The sequence below is a fragment of the Hippichthys cyanospilos genome, chromosome 2 (assembly GCF_059441005.1).
Source record: "Hippichthys cyanospilos isolate Australia breed blue-spotted pipefish chromosome 2, RoL_Hcya_1.0, whole genome shotgun sequence".
Lineage (NCBI taxonomy): Eukaryota > Metazoa > Chordata > Actinopteri > Syngnathiformes > Syngnathidae > Hippichthys > Hippichthys cyanospilos.
The window spans coordinates 9,248,063-9,266,848 of record NC_142370.1 but is presented as its reverse complement, the minus strand read 5'-3'; the positions used below and the strand labels follow the sequence as shown (position 1 = coordinate 9,266,848).

The window sequence follows — 18,786 nt, the reverse complement described above, 5'->3', positions numbered from 1 at the left end:
CAAAGCCATGACACCCGTGTCACCCTGCAGAAAGTCTCGTAGGAGAAGGTTGGGAATTTAGTCACCAATCCTGTATCTCAAGTGGGCCGTACTCTGAGTTTCCCATGTCAAATGTGAGAATATGATAACCAAAGAACTGTTTAATCAATAAACTCTAGCTGCGATATTGAACTCCGTTGAAAGACAATCTACATTGTGGGGAAAATCGCCCTGAGTGAGCGGGATGTGTGCATGTGAGTGCCGAGAGAGAGAGAGAGAGAGAGAGAGAGAGAGAGAGAGAGAGAGAGAGAGAGAGAGAGTGGAGCGCTAGAGAGAGAGGGATGCAGGAGGCAATCCATGTGTGTACAGGAAAGCGCTTTAAGTAGACAGGGACAAAGTAAAGCAAGCGGCAGAGACCGGGAGAGTCTGCGCGAGCTTCGGGCAGCCCGTCCCTCCCGTTCTGCCGCCTCTGGTATCTCCCCGAGCTGAGCCCAGCTGCTGGAGCCGCTTGCTGACTGCGGGCGGAATCTGCGGCTCGGTACACAGTCCGTTTTGCTCGGCGCACAGAATCCATAGACGTTCTTCTCACCTGCTTCATTGACTGCTGCGCAAGGTTGAAGGTTTGATGCATTGGCTCTGGACTTGAAACGCCAATGATCCCAAGGCAGCACACCCTCTCACTAAGGTAGGCTCCAAGTTCTTTCTACCTCGAAGAAACTTTGTTTTTTTGCAAAGTGACTGCTCTACATTATCCTTTGTTGTTTCCCTTGTATATCTGCTTCAGTGCCTGTTGTATTCAAAACCCTTCTTCTCTCAATTCATGGCTAATGGGCTTAAGGTCATTTCCTTACTGTACTTATCTGTCTCTGCCTCTTTGTGCCCCAGTAACTTTGTGGCTTGTCCCTAACGATTAACATGATGAGTTATCATGAGCCCTAGAGTGCTGTTGAATGAATCGACTTGTTATGAAATGGGAGGGAGCGCATGCCACATTGCGCACAGTTGATGAGCTGATTGCTATTTGGAATTTGTTGTGCCGACTACTGAGCCTCGACCACTCGTCGTGACTCTTAATGTTGTCTTTGTAGCAAGAGGAGGTGGATGTTTAACACATTTGCGATTCCCATTGAAAAGTTGCGTTCAGCCTGTGCACAGTTCTTCAGGTGGTCATCAACAGCACGGTCACAGGCTCCATGTGACTGCTATTCCACTTGTACGCAAAATTCATTCCCACTAATAGAGGGGAATCGGAAATAGAAGTGTTGAATTTTGAAACCTGAACTCCTTAGTCTCACCACTACTGCAAGCTAGTGTTTTAGTTCGGGAGATTGGTATTGGTCTCGAGACCACTTTTTAAGGGTCTCGCCTCATCTTGGAATCAAGCATTTTCACCTGTCTTGGTCTCAGACATTTGAGATGTTTCAACAAGATCATATCATATCATAGAATATCAGTGAAATTTTGTATAAATTGTACAAGTGAAACAACAAATTCGTTTTAGTATTTAAAAAAATGCAAAACGTAATGAAAAACATTGTTTTGTTAGTCGTTTTGTTGTGGGTGATTTTTCTTATATTTATGCACTCATGGTCTTGTCTCAATCTCCAAAAGTCTTGGTCTCTTCTCGGTCTTGATACGATCCACCCTCAATAATGTTTTGGTCTCGGTTGGAGAGGTTTTCACTAAAAAACGACAGCAAGCACATCGTGTACTTGTGCGTCTAAACCAAATCTGCCCTTTCCAACAATTAACATCTAAATAAATTCCGACAGCGCCTAGCATTCACGAGCTACTGGAATGATAGCTCCATCCACCAGTTAGGTTTGTCTTTTCTGAAAGGGTATTTGGCACTGTAGGTTGAGGAACAGACACAAAAGTGTCACACAGTCATTCACTCTCCTTCGCAGCCCATCTTCAACCATACTCATGATACAAAAGATTTATCTGTCATGCTGCCAGTATAAAAATATATGTGGCACCAAGTTCAATTTGCCAAATGGCTCTTCAATTCCCACAATGGGGACGACAAAAGCTCCTCATAATAAACGTGTTAGATGGGCTTCATATCATATTTAACAGCAGAGACAGCAGGCATTACATTTCTCTGGTTGCATAGGAACTGGAACCTACACACATCACCAGCAGAATCTTTTTTTAATGGAGTAAATTCCGAAGGAGGACATTGGATTTTGACGTGCACGTCTAAGAGAAGTCATTTTCAAATTTTGAGGAGAGACCACTGCTAGAAATAACATTTTCAGCTCTGTAGAGTGGCAGTTTGGTGGTCAGAAAAGGATGCCTTGTCCTTTCCGGATGGGGGAAGAGCAGTTTAGTTATCTTGGGATCTCATTGAAGAGTAAGAGGAGAAGCAGTGGGAGATTGACAGGCAAATCAGAGCGCCGTCTGCAGTGATGCGTACTCTGTATCGGTCTGTTACGGTGAAAGAGGAGCTGAATCAAAAGTTCTGCTGGTCGAAATCAGCTTAGGGTCCTGACCGAAACAACAAAAATCACAGAAACAAGCGACCTATAGTTAGTATCCTTTACAGGGTCTTCAGCTTTTCTTTGAGAGACAGAGAGAGAAGCTTAATCATCTGGGTAGGATTTGAGACAGAGTCGTTACACCGCTTATCTAGAGGAACCAGTGTCTGGTAAGGAAGCTGCTTGGTCGCTTTCCCGGTCAGGTGTTCCAGCCACATCCCACTGGGAGGAAGCCCCAAGGATGGCCTGGAACGCGCTCGAAAGACTATGTCAGAGACAGTTTTTTTTTAACGTCTTCTATGGTGTCCAGACAGAGACGAGCTGGACAAAGTAGCTAGGGAGACGGGAAGTCTGGGCTTCCCTGTTTCAGCTGATGGCTCCATGACCCAACCCGATAAGTAGAAGAAGATGGGTGGATGGGTATAGTGTGAAAAAGCAAATAATGAAATGACATTGCTTGCCATTCAATTACAGCGTTTTCTCCAGATATTATGTGGAACAATCAATTAAGTGATAATGGAATCATAATTGGCGTTTGCACAATTCATTTAGCAGGTCTGCGTGCTCATGTTGCACTTCAGCCGCATGTGTCTTCGTGTGCCCTTTATGCAACTGTGTGACAGTGCAAAGGATTTCAGAACATTGTTTCCATCGTTTTGGGAGAGATGGCCATTTCGTAGCAGCAGATCATGATTATAAACAAAAGGATTAGTTCGAGGAGGACTAATGTACCTCGTAGCTTCAACAAAGTAAGGTCATGCACGAGCATTGTGCATTTGCTGTTTTCAGGCTCTTTCCGTGGTCGTATAAAACAACTTTCCCTGTTCCCTGTTAAAGTGCCTGCTATGTTCTTCCATCATCTATTTCCTATAGCCGCTGGCTCGTCTGTGCCTATCCCAGCTGTCTTCCGGCAGTAGATGGGGGACACCCTCAACTGGTTGCCAGCCAGTAACAGGGCACATAGGTACAAATAACCGCATACACACGTCATGTTGTTTCAAAGAGGGTGAAGATCAAGGCAGGTGCTATTAATCTTCATGCATAACTAGGGAATTAAACAACCTGATAAGATGTTTCTATCCATTTTTTTTCTCCTCTTAGCTTGCTCAGCATCCCGCGGCATTTGGAGTCTATCACGTCCGATGTTGTTGAGAGATAGCGTACACTATATACCACAGATCATCATTGAATCACAGGGCTCAATTTATGTTTCCACAAATCAAATTACCTTGTTTCTCCGTCGTAGGGTTTGGAGCTATAATCATACTTGCATTATGGTTAATTTGGTGGAATTTTGGTATTTGTGGAAGCTGCAAACATGTATTATATGGGAACAACGAGATTCTTCAAACTGTGTATATAAATCAAAATAGTCACATTTGTGAACATTAGCTCACCAATGCGCTGTGATCAAAGTATAACACAATCTGAGAGGACATCTGGATAAATGTTGCACTGGTTTTAGTTGGTACAATTGCATCGGTAAAGACATCCGAATTTTTACACGATACAGCTTGTCATTGGAATCTGTATCCTTTAATCTTGACTGCGAAAAAAACAAAACAACATATTCTATGTAGGACTCTTACTAAGAATAGAGATGCACTGTTTACTGAACACTGCTTGTTGATTGCGCTTAAAACATGTCACACGTTTAGCAGCACAGGCATGATATTTGCTTTGACATTTGAAGAAGGTAGTTTCTTTTTTTTCTTTAGCATTGGAGTACTTGGGCTAACATTTGAAACAATTTACAGAAACAAGTCACGAGCGCACCTTTCTCTCTACGCCCCTTTTGACTCGCCTCAATGTTTATGTACTCAACACAAGTGTGACAATTTCAAGTGTCAGTCTTTCAGAAGGTCATCAAAGCAGAATAAGGGTTAATTAGTGTAGAATGTTGCATAAAATCGCATTGTTAGTTGAACCAGCCGCTCTATGACAAGGTGCCTGCTTTCTCTCGGATGAATAAAACTAGATTTTGGAAAAATGTCATAGACCTATATAAGAGGATTACAGCATTCGCAGTAACTCCCCAGCAAACGCTGGTATGGAGCCTTGTACTCATTCTAATATCAACGCCTTCCGCAATTTCTTTTTTTTTTTTTTCAGTTGACAGCTCTGTAATTTGTATCTTGGATCAAGTTACCATATGTCAAACGGGAGCGCTGCAGATGCCAAAAGCGTATTTTACTGTGGTTAATCAGCTTTACCTTACTTCGATTATGGGAATCAATAAGTCCCCAGGCTTCAGCAGGCCAGTTTTTTTTTTTTTTTTTTTTCCCACATCTAACCCCTAGACCTATTTCATAGTACAAACAAAAATATAGGCATGGGAATTATCTGGGGACATCACTGGTATGTCAAGCAATAATGACACTGACCTCACTGGCATGGCATTTACATGACCAGCAAAATGATCTACTGTAAAAATGAAGGTTAAAGATAGAGCAGTTTACAAGTTAGCATTTGTATGGGCATGCAACACAACACTCAAAATAATGCACATTATTTGCGGTGTTGAAAGAAGAAATCTTTTAATGAGGCTTGTTAATGCAGGTCTTTGGGATAAAATGACAACATGAAAAGATGGTGCGACAGGAACGCTCCCATAATCATCATTATATAAGTCATTTGGTAATCATTGCCGTCATTACATGTGAAGAATGTCAAGACTTTCATGCTCTTGTCGGTGTTGTTCCAGTCAGGGTTTTGCTTTGTTTTAAGCAACGCTACATTAAACATAACACATTCGGATAGAAAAAAAGAACAATAAAATCAGGGGGCAGAAACGTTGTAAAGCAATCTGAATACTGCTGTGTTTTATCAAAGCCATTTCACCCACCACCCATGCGCATGGCAGTTTTCTTTAGGTCTGGTTTAAAAATATCAACATGATTCCAGCAGTAAACTACGTGAGCAGCTGCCACCTACTTGTTACTATGGAGTTCTTGTACTTTGTGTTGTATTCGGCTCCATGAAATTCATCCATTCACACTTTTTTCGGGAGTCTTTTATCTTTGGATGAAGTGTTGTGAAAATTGCTTGGTGACAAAACAAGAGGGTAAAATATTGAGGTGTTTGGAAAGGGAGGTTTGGAGGTTTACAAGTGCTAGCAAAATATATAAAATATACGATCTGCGCCACAGTTGATCATGATCTGATTCTTGACCTAGAGCAATTGCATAATCGAAATTAGACTAGAACTTTTTTTTTTTAAACAACTAAAGAAACAGTGCAAAGTAAGTTGAAAACAAATGATATTTTTTTTATTATCCACACGTTGTTCAGAAACTACTATGTAAAAATCAAACATAAGTGATCGCTTTAACTTTTTGTGCATTCTCTTTTAACGCAAAAAAACTCACATTGTTCAAGATAATCAATTAAACCATAACTATAAAACATTTACAAAATCCATTTTTCAAGTGCAATCTCTGATCCGTGGAATCCAATACAAAAAAACATTTCTCTTCAGTGCATTTCCTTTCGCTTTCTAAAAACAAACAATGCCCAGCAAAACTAATATTAAGTGAAGTGTTGTTAGCAAAGCTTAGGAAACCCTACGTAAGAGGTCAGCGCAAGGCCGAGGGGGTGTGCCCTCAAGTGAAACCTCCAGGAGTTTATTTTTAAGGTATTACAGTTTATTTTTAAAGCAAGTATCACGCTGCACTAAACATGCCTGATTTGTCCTGCCTGAAAGGCACGGCAGGCACCTGTGAAACATCAATGCACTCACGTGTGCAAAAGGGATTCTTCCACACTAGAATAAAACAGAAGGGTAACATACGGTAATTGAGCATTGTTAGGACCTCGGGCAAGACATATTCTGAATGACAAACATCCTCGTTCCCAGAATGCTGGCTAGCCTCTCGTATTAAATGCGCGATGTATGATATTCGGCCACCCCCCACGCAAACGCGTTGAAAAAATATGGATGTAATTAGAAAACCCGATCGGAAGTATGGGCATTAAATTAATTGGCTTGCTTCATTGCTCTCGGCCATGAAAAACAGATTACACGCAATGAATTTAGATTAGACAAAGTAAACATAAATAAACAAGTGGAGGGAACATACATACCGTTGACTGGAATGCGAATGCGCGCGCATGTGCGACACAAAAAGGCGGAAAACTTGTGAGATGTGTCACAGCTTCCCCCTGCAAGCATGTGTGTCAGTGAAGTGGGAGACAGAATCAGGAAAAAGCTGGATTTAAAGTCTTTGGCGTATGAATTACTCAGCAGCCTGTCCAACAGTCAAGTGGAAAATACAACATGTGCAGGATGGTTATTACAAGAATCAGAGTCTAATATCTAATATCTACGCCTGGTTACGACTGTTGAAATCCCGCGTACTACATACTGTCTCCGCGAGCAGACTCCAAAGGCAGTCTGACATGTTAGGAACAGCAGTTGTTGAATTCATTAAAATTAAATGCTTGCTAAATATGCTTGTAAAGTGTAAACCAACATGTTAGTTCTTTACATAACCATGTTGCACTTTTATCATGTAATAAATCCAATTCAAGAGCAAACACATGCATACTATATAATACATGAGTGTGTAATACATTGTTCGTGGCCTTAAATGTTTTTCGACCGCTCTAATTCTCCAGTTATGACGTGCAGACAAGCAATACTTTATCACGGTCAAGAGAAGTGCTCTTTTGATATTGATTAACTGAAAGTGGTTGAACACTGCTGCACTGTACAAATGCATTCTAGTGGCTATTATTCTCCCTTAGAACAAAAAAAAAAGTGAAGTGTATTATGATGGCACTTATTAGAGCCTTAGCACTTTAAAGGCTGGAAATTTTTTTTTTATATACCTAATTTTCAAGTGCTTGCTATTTATTTGTTGGTTTCTGGCTTTGTGACAAGCAGATGGAATTAATTTGAGTGTGTCATACATTTATGCAAGCTCTATACGTAGAACGAACCACAAGAGGCCAAAGCACTGATTCTCACCTTTTTATTGTTGGGTCGGTAAAATGCATTTCCTCATAAAAAGAGCCTTTTCTTTAAAGTCGTTTTTGTTGATGCGAATCTTGTGCTGAGGAAGGTAGCTCACAAATTGAAGGTTCGTGATTGACATCAAATGCTTTCCGGGAAGATCGATACACCTTGGATGTTCCTTGCCAATGACGATCAACTGATTGAGTTTAGATGCAATATTGGACTTGAGCGATGGTAAATTCGGGTAGATACAATTCTTGTGATGAATTGGTTTCCATGCCAGGTGGTAGAAGAATGATTTTCTTCTTGTTTAGACAAAGGGCTCCCCGACTGGGTATAACGCTCACAGAAAACCTCATTGGAACCGTGTTAGAGTACATCCAAATTTAAACATCCAAGTACCAGGTTGTTTAATAAGTACCTGGAAAGAAAATGATATAATAATAATGCTACACAAGCAGCTAAACAGGAAATGAGCGAACGCGCTTTGCGTTTGCCGGGTGAAGTATAATTGCGCATCCATGGCACCAGGTGGTACAGTCCTGCTCTCTTTGTCAAAGCCTGTGCGGGAAGAAGAACATTTTAAATAGCTCAATGACATATTTTTTTCTAGATCACACTAATGATTGTTAGGATTTAGAAAACAATCGGCACTGTGTTTTGTATCTTTTTTTTTTAGGTTAAAATGTTCAAGCTATTGGGGGTCCTGTGTTAATCTTACAGATCATTTTACATTTATTATTTTACCTTATTATAACTTACGTGCAGGCGGACACCTAGCTAGCTGCTAATTCGTAGTCAGCTCCTACATTTTCATTTGTGAAAAATATTCTTTTTTTGAACACTGATTGATCACTGACAGAAATTGAGTAAAATCAAAGAAGCGTGCACGTTGATGGGATGGTGAGAGAAAAGTGTGTGTGGTAGTTGGGGTAGTCACAGGGGAGGTTTTCTGTGCTGATTGAAGGATCCCAAGTAATTTAAAAGCATTTAGGTTTCTCTTTTACTTCAATAAATATTCCTTGATTCCTTGAAATGACCGATTTAAATCGGATTTAAATAAAGTTATCCATACTGATACTAATCGGGATCAATATCAATACCGAAAAAAAACATATCGTGTATTTCTAATTAGATCGTTTTGCAGCTTCTGCTATGACAGCAGTAAACACACATATATGTAGGGAAGTGATATATACCAACTAGAAGTCAGCACATTTATCGTTTCTGGTGTGGTAGCATTCAAGGCACCCTCCCTCTTAAAGTTGCTTGGAGTCAGTAAAAGTGATACCGACCCCCCCAGGCCGTGGCCAAAGTAGCATTCAACTCATAAGTCAGTTTTATCAGGCGCGGTATGTAAATTAGTTATGAAGGTTGAAAAGTTCCTTAATGTTGCTTTACTGTCATTTCCAAATGAAGTGACAAAAAGTAAGACGTCTCGTGTCTTCATTGACTTCTATTTAGTCCATATTGAATGCCAAAATATTGAAAATAGTTTATGGTACATGGTAATCATGGATGTACTGCAGCCAACAGGAAAGTCATGCAGAGGGTGATCGACACCGCCCAGAAAATGACAGGATGCTCTCTGCCCTTCCTGGATGACATTGGATGACTCGCTACCTGAGCGCAGCAAGCAACACTGTCAGAGACACAAGTCCACAATATTCTATTCGTCACACATTCAAACTGTTGCCTTCTGGTCGGCGCTACAGGGTTCATAAAAGCCAGACAAACAGACTCAGCGACAAATAATAACACTCTGAACATCAACAAAACAAGAATATACCGAAAATAACAATTGCACTCCGGTGAAACAGTAATTTCTATTCTATTCATCCATCCATCCATTTTCGACAGCCACTTATCCTCACTGGGGTTGCTGGCGCCTCTCAGCTGTCTTCGGGCAGTAGGCGGGGGCCAGTAGCCTGGGCTGGTTGCCAGTCATTTCTATTCTATTCTTGATGAGGGTACCGGCAGGCAACAACATATATGAGGGGTGGGGCAGTGTGTGAGTTAAAAAAAATGTCAATAAGAAACTTTGAACTGAACTGTTAATTTGAATAATTATAACATTTGTGAGGAGAACTTTGAACTAGTTTGCGGTGAAAATGAACTTTCCCTACAACGATTTGATCACGGGTCACTGAGAGTTTCTGAAAATTGAGCTCATTGTCAAAAGACACATGGAAGAAATTACTCAACAATTCTTTGTGATCGGCAGAGTAGCATCTGCGAATAGCGCTCAATAAACCGAAAGACACCTATCATGTGATGCGTGTGCAAGAATTTAATGTGTTGCTGAAGTTTATCACGTCAAGAAACGGTCCACTGTGTATTGTTTTATGTCAAGCCTCATAAGTATACGCGGTTGTGCGAATCTCATGTGAGTTTATTCGAATGGATTTGACTCCAGCACTTTAAAAAATGGCCCTAGAGGCATTGACCTTAATACTCAATCTTGAGCAAGCTGCGGCGAGGCAACGCCGTGTTTATCTTCTCTCCGCTTCCATGTCTTCTATTTGTGCACCATTGTTCTTTAAGTGAAAAGTAATCATCCGGCAAATTCAGTATATTTGAAGTGAACCATGTAAACCTTAAGTCATACCTTCCATACTTTTTTCAATCATAGCTATCACTTTCATGGTCTTTTGATTCTTTTCTCAGCCGAATACCTGACAGAAACTCAGTGATCTCTTTGCTCCGAATTCCAAATTTCATTTCCCCATGTAGCCCCATGCTGCAATTCTGAAGCATGAAACTCAAACATGACTTATGACTACTTTGCAGCTGGCCTGGGATCAATTCCCAATTCAAGGCCGTTCCAACGAATAAGACTCAATCTCTCCAGCGTGTTCTTGAGTCCCAGGTGTGATGATGAACAGGTTCGGCAGAGTAAAAAATGGAGGGATGGACATCTCTGAGAATATTACCATCAATGGACAGCGTTAGTTCAGATTGTGGTTGCCTGAGCTTTCAGCATTTGATGGAAACGTTTTCCATGAACTTACCTTAAACGGCCCCTTGTTGTGTTCATTTCAAGTCGTTTGCTATTATTCATTAAGCCTGTGAAATCAAAGTGATTGTTCCTCGCAAATATCTTACAATAATAGAAAATTGTCACCTAATTAACAGTTCACCTTATTGTTTTGGCCAATTTCCTCAACAAAGAGATTAACGGTACACCTCTTTTAATGGCTCAAATTGGTGAGAAGGGAAACAAGGCTGTAATGCTGAAGTCTGATTAAAATGTTCTAACCTAGATGCAGTCGCACATTTAGGCCGAGAGGTTTTTGTTTTTGACTTCGCAATTGCTAAATCTTCGACGCAAAATAAAGTGCCAGCCCTACCTTATACAACCGCTATTGTCACTGCAACACTAGTCATTGACAAAGTGGCACGAGCTTGGAAGACGTTCACAAGAAAATGTAAAAAAAAAAAAAAAAAAACCCAAAAAAACATGTGGTATAGTCCTTGGATGTTCCGCGGAAGATGGTTTGGACTATCCGTTTGTCAAACAGAGACTGAAGTCATGTTTACACATACTGTATTTATAATTGCTAGCAAGCAGGTAACATAATATTCTGCAGCTAGCTGTGCTACATAACAGATGGCTAGATAGTCTACTTTACACATACACATACTGTCACTTAATCGCAACTATTATGTATATTTCTTGTTACCCTCACTCTTTTGTCCCCTTACTACTTCATGCTTTCACTGTTCATGACTCAACATAAACAAAAAATTCACTCCGACCCGGCTGCTATTTTTTTTAATTTTACATACTTACTGAGGATAAGCGGCTACAAAAATTGGACAGATGGAAGATTCGCCCACCCATTTTCAATGGGACAAACATTCCACATTCAAGTTCAGCATTCAACATAATTCAGTACAATTCCGCATCATTGCATTTTCTCCATTAATATGGGTTGTTGAAGGAGTTGCTTGTCCATGAACAAGGCTATAAGTGCTTAAGGTTTTGCCAATAGAATTCGATAAATTTAACATATAATATATACTGTATCGTTTCATATCAAACAATGTCTTCTGATGAGCCATTACATTAGTAGAATTCAACATAAAAGAAAAGCATTATTTCAGCTGCAGATGTGCTGAATTCTCTTTAGCCACTGTGATTTAAGACATTATCTCACAAATACAGACAACCTGGACAATTCTTTTTTTCATTCTTTTTACATCATCAAAAATGTTGTTTTGAGACATGACTGATGCAATAAAATAAAGCTAATCATTAACATTCACATTTTTAGCCAGCATTTCATGACCATTTCATCACAGAGTAAGTAGCAAGTCTTGGGATGGAATCCCAAACTGTACTTTTTTGTCTACTTTATATTATTCAATTGTATTTACTACTGACTTTTCTTTTCATATAATTCATGTATTTTAATTTGATTACAACGAATTCCACATACTTGCATCCAGTTTTCAACCTTCTCCAAAAACTGCACATCACGGTCATGACGATAGGCACACTTTAATCGTATAATCTTATTGTTGGGCATGAAAAACATTGAGACAGAAATAAAGAATTCTTCTCACCCAAGACAAACCTCACTCACATGGTGTTGGACTAAAAAAAACAATAGTCAAGATTCCTTCTCAGTTTCACTTTAAAAGCCTTTTCGCTTGAAATGCGAATGTGTTTGAGGATCGAGGCAAACAACGCTGTCAGTAAAGAGAGCTAAGATTCAAATAAAGGATGACAGATATACGTCGAGTAATGTTTACAACTGTCCATGAACTTTCGCTGAAGGGCCTCACGCCGAGTTCAAGCGCTTGGCTTCGGGCCTCCCTAAGGCGAAGCATCATCTCTTGTCACCGAGCACATTGAGACCCATGCGAGGGGCAAAGGAAGGTGACGGCGGACGCGGCTTGGAACACCGTTTGAAATCAAACGCACGCCCAAGCTGCATTTACGTCGCATCGTTGAGTGCCGCTGCTCTCATCTGCACGACGTGGAACAAACGGAGTAAAGGCCATTTTCCAGTGCGAGATCAGCTGAGGGCCATCAAAATGGAGACATTCTCTCCAGCATGATTTTTTGAAAGTGATGATATAAAAATAGAATTGACTGTGCATTCACTTATGACATTTAACGCTTGTATAGCCTCATTAATTTTTTATTTTTTTTTTGCTCACATCAAAGATAGATTACTATGTCTAAAAAGAAAAAGGTATCGATTTTATCTTAATATCACATCGTGTCAATATTCCCCAAAACGATCACTTGCGCTTTATCGGTTTCTCTTTTTCCTTTTCGTCCTTGACGGCGATTATCACTTGCTGGCAGTTTTGGTGCCTTTGCTTTGCGGAGGAAAATGTGTGCCTGGAACGCCCCTTTTCGTATCCGTTTTGATTTTGACAGTTGGAGGATTGGAAAGGGATAACACAATGAGAAGCCAAACAGGTTTGAATGCCACTACAGACTGCTGTCTGGCACCAAGACAGCAGCAACCATTTGACTGCCACATTTGGGCTGCAGAAATGACAGAATTGTTGTGGAGCCAAAAAGTAAATGAAGGAAATGACAGTCATGCAAAATGAGATACCGGTGGCAAGCTTCTTCTTCCTTTTCACTTCAACAGTTGTACTACTTTTGACATGACAATCAAGTCCACTCTATTAAAAGTCAACGCTACTATCAGGGTTGGCTTGAAACCTAAAAATGCGTTTGAAAATATATATTTTTGTCAGTCTTCTGTTTTGCGCTCATTTCTTTTCTTTTTTTGCTGTGACATTGTACGTTTTGTGGAGTATATTTTGTCTAATATATATTTTGTCTAAGTGTATTTTGAAAAGCAAATGATGAATTCCCCCCAAAAAGAGTTTTTTCGACTGGAAATATGCCCTAATTGTATAACGTTTGTGTGTAATTTCAATGATTGATAATAATACTGGTAACACAATAAAACAACAAGCAATTAAGCAAAGTGTGAGGCGGTCTACGTATGAGAGCAATGTTACAATCTTCCTCAATTATTTTGAGGTAGGTTAATGTATCAAACTCGGTGTGTGCTTCCTACACCCTGATTCCTAATGCAAATGATAACACAAATATTGGCCGGAACTCGGCTGGTTTCGTCCAACCATGGCACACAGTGGCGCAACGTCTAGTTATCAAAAGAGAGAAATCTCCACTTAGGCGCACATTTAGACTGCACCCCACGCCAGACCACCAAAACAGGGCCCCATATGTTAGCCTGCTACTTTAGCAACACGCTAGCTTGCTGAGTGACACGGTCAAGGGTGACTCAGCCACTTAGCATGAAGGTCATACTTGGCTTATATCATCATATTTACACAAAGCATTAAGCAAAGCTAAGCAAATAAGAGGCGGGGGGGGGGGGGGGGGGGGCTTTAAGCATTTCATTATGTGCATAATGCATCAAAAAGTTCCTTCAAAGAGAGACTGAATGAACGAAAAAAAAACACGAACAAAGAGGGTGCAGGAATGAGCGATGATGACTCATGGGATAAATAGCGGAGGAAGGACATTGACTGTCCAGTGTTCCAAATGCTTTCCACTATAGATTGAAATAAATTATGTAATATGGATTAAGTTGACCACCAAACATTTCAAAGTAAACCATATCAGAGGTTTGCTATTTATTTAAATATGATTTCCCTTGAGTGTTCGTTGTTACATCAGTCACAGAGAAATATCCTTCTATTTGGAGTTGTCTGGAGCCTGTGTTTGAATCAGGCAACAGACTGAAATAAAGTAGGCAGATGGGAGGCTTGGAAGGAAGCATAATTATTTGAGATATTGAAGTGAAGCAAAACCTCCAGAGAACCTCTTTTTTTTTTTTTTTTTTTTTTACCATTGTTCTGTTTGAAGCCCCTTTGTCAGTGAAAAGCAGACAGGTGAGCAGATTTGGTGGATCTCTTGAAATATTCATAAATTAGGTCAGTGTTATCTCGAGGCACTGCTTACTGCAACTTACAGTATTTTGCTGGTCCGACATTTGTCAGAGCCCCGCCCCCCTTTCCATCATCTTTGGTTCCGTCATTTTTTTTCGAGCCAGGCAAAGCTGTAATCATCGGTCCGTCATCATCGTATTTTACCCAGTTTAACCCTTTACCCACCACTAGAGGGTGACATTTTCTATTTTGCTTTCATCCTTCCACCAGCACTAGAGGGTAAATTTGCCAATTATTTCTATGCCGATTTTCGTTAGGCGCCGATCTCCTCCTGACAGGATTCATTCAATGTGTTTTTTCAGTTTTTGTATCTACACTCAAAATTAACAACTGATTGTATAGTTATCCGCATTTTAAACACAAAATAAAGCCATTTATAATCTTGCATTTGCTGATGCAAATTGCAAATCGGGTGCGGGCCATTGGTTGCTTGAAAGAGTGACCACCTACATTGCAAGCGATCACTAGATGTCCTCATTGAGTCTCACAAAGCCCTCACTCGGCCATCATTAATCCCAAACTGCCCCATTTTATCAGCAAGATATTTCCTAATGTAAAAGATATTTAAAAAACAAAATAACACAGAAAAATCTCTTGGGACACTTAATTCTAAACATTATTTTTCAAATTTGCTCAGCGAGATTGTATACAGTATGAGTTTTCATTTTCCAGAAGTTAAAAAGGGTAAAACTCCAAATAAGTCTCTGGTAAAATCGGCCCTAGTATGATCAGTGGTGTAATGACACAATGGCGGTCAGTCTGTCAGTGCTAACCATGTGTCCACCTCTGTTTCTTAAGTTGTCATTATTAGTGCAATCAGTCTTTTGCTCCAGATTCGGATTCTTTTTCAACTAAAAAAAAAACAAAACACTTAAAATAAAGCATTTTGAGTATCCATTAAATACCAGCACACATTTAACACTTTGGTCTTTTACATTTCAAATGATAAAAAGTGACCACAAAGTAACGGACCATGCCACCCACCATGATTTCAATTTCTTACTTGTTCAGCAATCGAGTTTAATAAACACAATGTTTGCTACCAAAGCTTCAATACACCAGAGTAGAGCCAAAAGAGAAGATTTCTCACCAAGATGCACGCACTTCAGGACCTGAAAATAAAGTCTGGATCAGTCGGTTTCCAATTGATAGCAAGATGCAATCCTGTCAGTGCAAATACCGACTGCACCCTGACACCCGCCAAGTGTGTCTGTGCACTCATCTGTTTCCTCCCCAGAGTAAGTGTGAAAAAGTTTACTGGTTTGGAGCGAATGGGCAAGTGTAGCGAGTTGTTGCAGGCTTGCCAATTCCTTTCAGTCTCAAAGTCCAAACACCCATTTAAATGCCTATATTTTGTTGAATAGAAAAAGCAACACAAGACCACTTTCAAATATGGGACAAAAGGTTTACAGTCCATTCAATCCAAGTCAAGACTTTTTCGGCGACAAATCCAAAAGAAGCTACGTGCTTAAGGAATGTTTCGAATTCAACTGTTTTTGCATCTCTGCTAAAGCAAAACCGCCAGGCTTCTGCTAAAAAGCAAAAAGGTCAAGGCAAGCTATTCGTGTTTAGCCAAGCTATTAACATCTGAACATTATTCAGGGTTAATCAGAGGCACTTAAATTGTGGCAGGTGTGTGCTGATTGTCATTATCACAAGAGTTTGAGTGAAATGACTGATTGATTCTCAACAGTTTGCTGCCGTGAGTAGCTGGTGAACAAAGGGGCGCACAAATAATGTATGTACTCAGATAGATAGATAGATAGATAGATAGATAGATAGATAGATAGATAGATAGATAGATAGATAGAGATGAAAATCTTGGCATAGAACAGGGGTGTGTAAACTTTTTTTATATGAATTTTATACGAAAATGGGTAACAACCACTTTTTTTTTCCCCAGTGATCTGACATAAGTTTCTGCTTTCTGCAGTGATCTGACATAAGTATTCTGCTTCCCTCTATCCCAACTACATTACATACGGACATTGAACACAATGTTTGCACCTGAAGTAATATCTGAGGAGAAATCAGAGAGAGCTGGACATGTTAATGTAGAGTAAGTGGCCTTGACGTGAACATATGCGACATTTTGTAGCAATATACTATAGAGCAAAATCTAAAATGACATTTATAACCACACACCTTTAAAAAAGCAATTCGGATATCTGTGTTTTATATTTTTTTTATTGCCTTCTTGTTGACAAACAGAACTCAACTATCACCATAATTTTAACTTGTCATTCTGTACATTTTCTAGTCTTTCAGCAACCGAGGCAAGACTTGCTGCTTTAGTATTCAGTACACTGCCAGGAAGCCTAATGGCCCTTTTTGCTTCAGCTGAATCACAAAATTTCTGTCAATCAAAATCAGCACATAACAGAAAATATGTAAGAAAATCTTTCATTACCTCTGTAGTGATGCCATGGCAACAAAGACTGTAGGAGTAAAAATGGGCCATTTTTCCAAAACAAACTCTTTGTGTAGTTTTTGCTCACATATATGAGATGTGCATTCTATTTGAATAACAATTCAGTCAGCGTAATATAAATAATAAATTGCACTTGGAACACCTTTTACAACTTTTTCATCAGCCACCAACGTATTGATGTAATGTCAGCAAAGGAAGCAGAAACAACCTTTTAAAACAAACGCTAATAGGATCTGCATCATAGTATTTTAAATTTCCCACAATTAAAAATATGCATATAAATGATAATATATTACTTTGGCACATTGTTGAGTTAATTCCTTACGAAATAGTAGGACTTTGATCGCAAAAAACAAAAGAAAGTGTGATTTTATAAAATAAAATTCAGAAACCATTCTTCAGATCGTACTTTCCACAAATAATCTTTATTCTTAATTTCTGATTGTCTATTAATAAAGTTTGACTGACATATCTGATTTGTTTTCCCTTTAGCGCATTTCCATCTAGTGGATGCATGCTGCAAGCCCTGCCACTACTGTAGCTTCTATTCTATGCACCTTATAGTGCACAGCGCTTTATTTATGAAAACTGTTTTTCAATAGGCCATTTGTTGAAGATGCGTCTTATAATCTGGTGCGCCTTATAGTACGGAAAATACGGTATACATATTTACAGTCTAAACTATTAATCCCAGGTACTAATCTACAGTGATTTTTTTTCCCTTCAAATATTGGGGTAAAGCAGGGTTTGAAAATATTTATAAAAAAAAATATATACAGTCGGCCCCCGGTTTACGAACACCCTGTTTTACGAACATTTCGACTTACGAGCGTGGACCACGGAGACCACGTGACTGACACCGTGACTGAAACAGTGATTGTGACATTGTAAGCGCAATAGCATATCAGCGTAACTGTGTTAACTTTGCGGGTTGGTCTCTGCTCCCCTCCGCCTTCACCCAGCTCAAGTCACGGCGCTCCAAAGGTAAATGTCATGTTTCCTTTGTATATGTTATTTAATTTAACTGTACAGTAGATTATGTTACTCATTTTTAATATGTGTATAAAGTCTTTTTTTTTTTTTATCTAAGGTTTTTGCACGCGTTGCACGCATTCACTAATTAACATAGATTTGGATAGCCCGTCATACGAGCAGTTCGAGTTACGAGCGTAGCCGCTGAACGGATTAAGTTCGTAACACGGGGGCCCACTGAAATACTTGGGTTTGAATGTCTAAGACGGTTGAAAGATCTGTGAACGTGTAGTTAAAATAAAGTTAAGCAAGCTGAACAAGTCAGATGCTGCATCTCACCGCAGTTGGTCCAATCTTGTGACGTGCGAGACACAGCACAGCGCAAACATGTATTTTCATTTCTACGGTGGTTATTAAACTGACATCACTGCGAAAGAGGAACTATCTACTTGTTATATTGGTGCTGAGCTCTGTTTGCCACCCATATGGATTATTTCACAGATGTGTGGAGAAAACTGGTACACAGAATGTACATCATAAGAATAACAAGTTGATGATATACATGATATGTGTGCACAATACCGTACAGGCATAAATATGGATAATAGATTAAACAGTGTATAGTGTGCATGGTAATATGCTTAATATTGTGTTGCGTATACATTATTGCACAGAGCCAAAAAGCGTTTCTCTCACACACAGTGGAGAGTTATGCTTACTGTATACTGTAATCATGCACAGTATAAGATTTAATCAAAACGGTTGCTTTCAGCAATCAATCTGAGTATATTCTTGGGGAAAAGTGCAGTGCTAATAAAATCCATCCAAAATACGTTTTTAATCACTTGAAAATAGCAGGAAAATATGGTGAGAGTCCATTAAAAATGTTCATTTATTCGGTATTTAATTTTTCGTTGATTGGTTTATATTGTGTGAACTTACTGTTTTAATGATTTTAGTGCCAAGTGTTATCGAAAAAGGAAACCTCTAGTGGGCCCATATAGTTAGCATTATCA

General features: G+C 39.5%; 1 protein-coding gene across 1 annotated transcript in view; it reads left to right on the top strand.

The window, feature by feature from the left end:
- The first annotated feature begins 401 nt into the window (after nucleotides 1-401).
- Nucleotides 402-18,786, top strand: part of opn7b (opsin 7, group member b) — a 48,084-nt gene continuing 29,699 nt past the window's right edge. The window contains exon 1 of the mRNA XM_088409045.1: nucleotides 402-664. The gene's annotated coding sequence lies outside the window, so the exon portion shown is untranslated. The remainder of the gene's footprint in view (nucleotides 665-18,786) is intronic.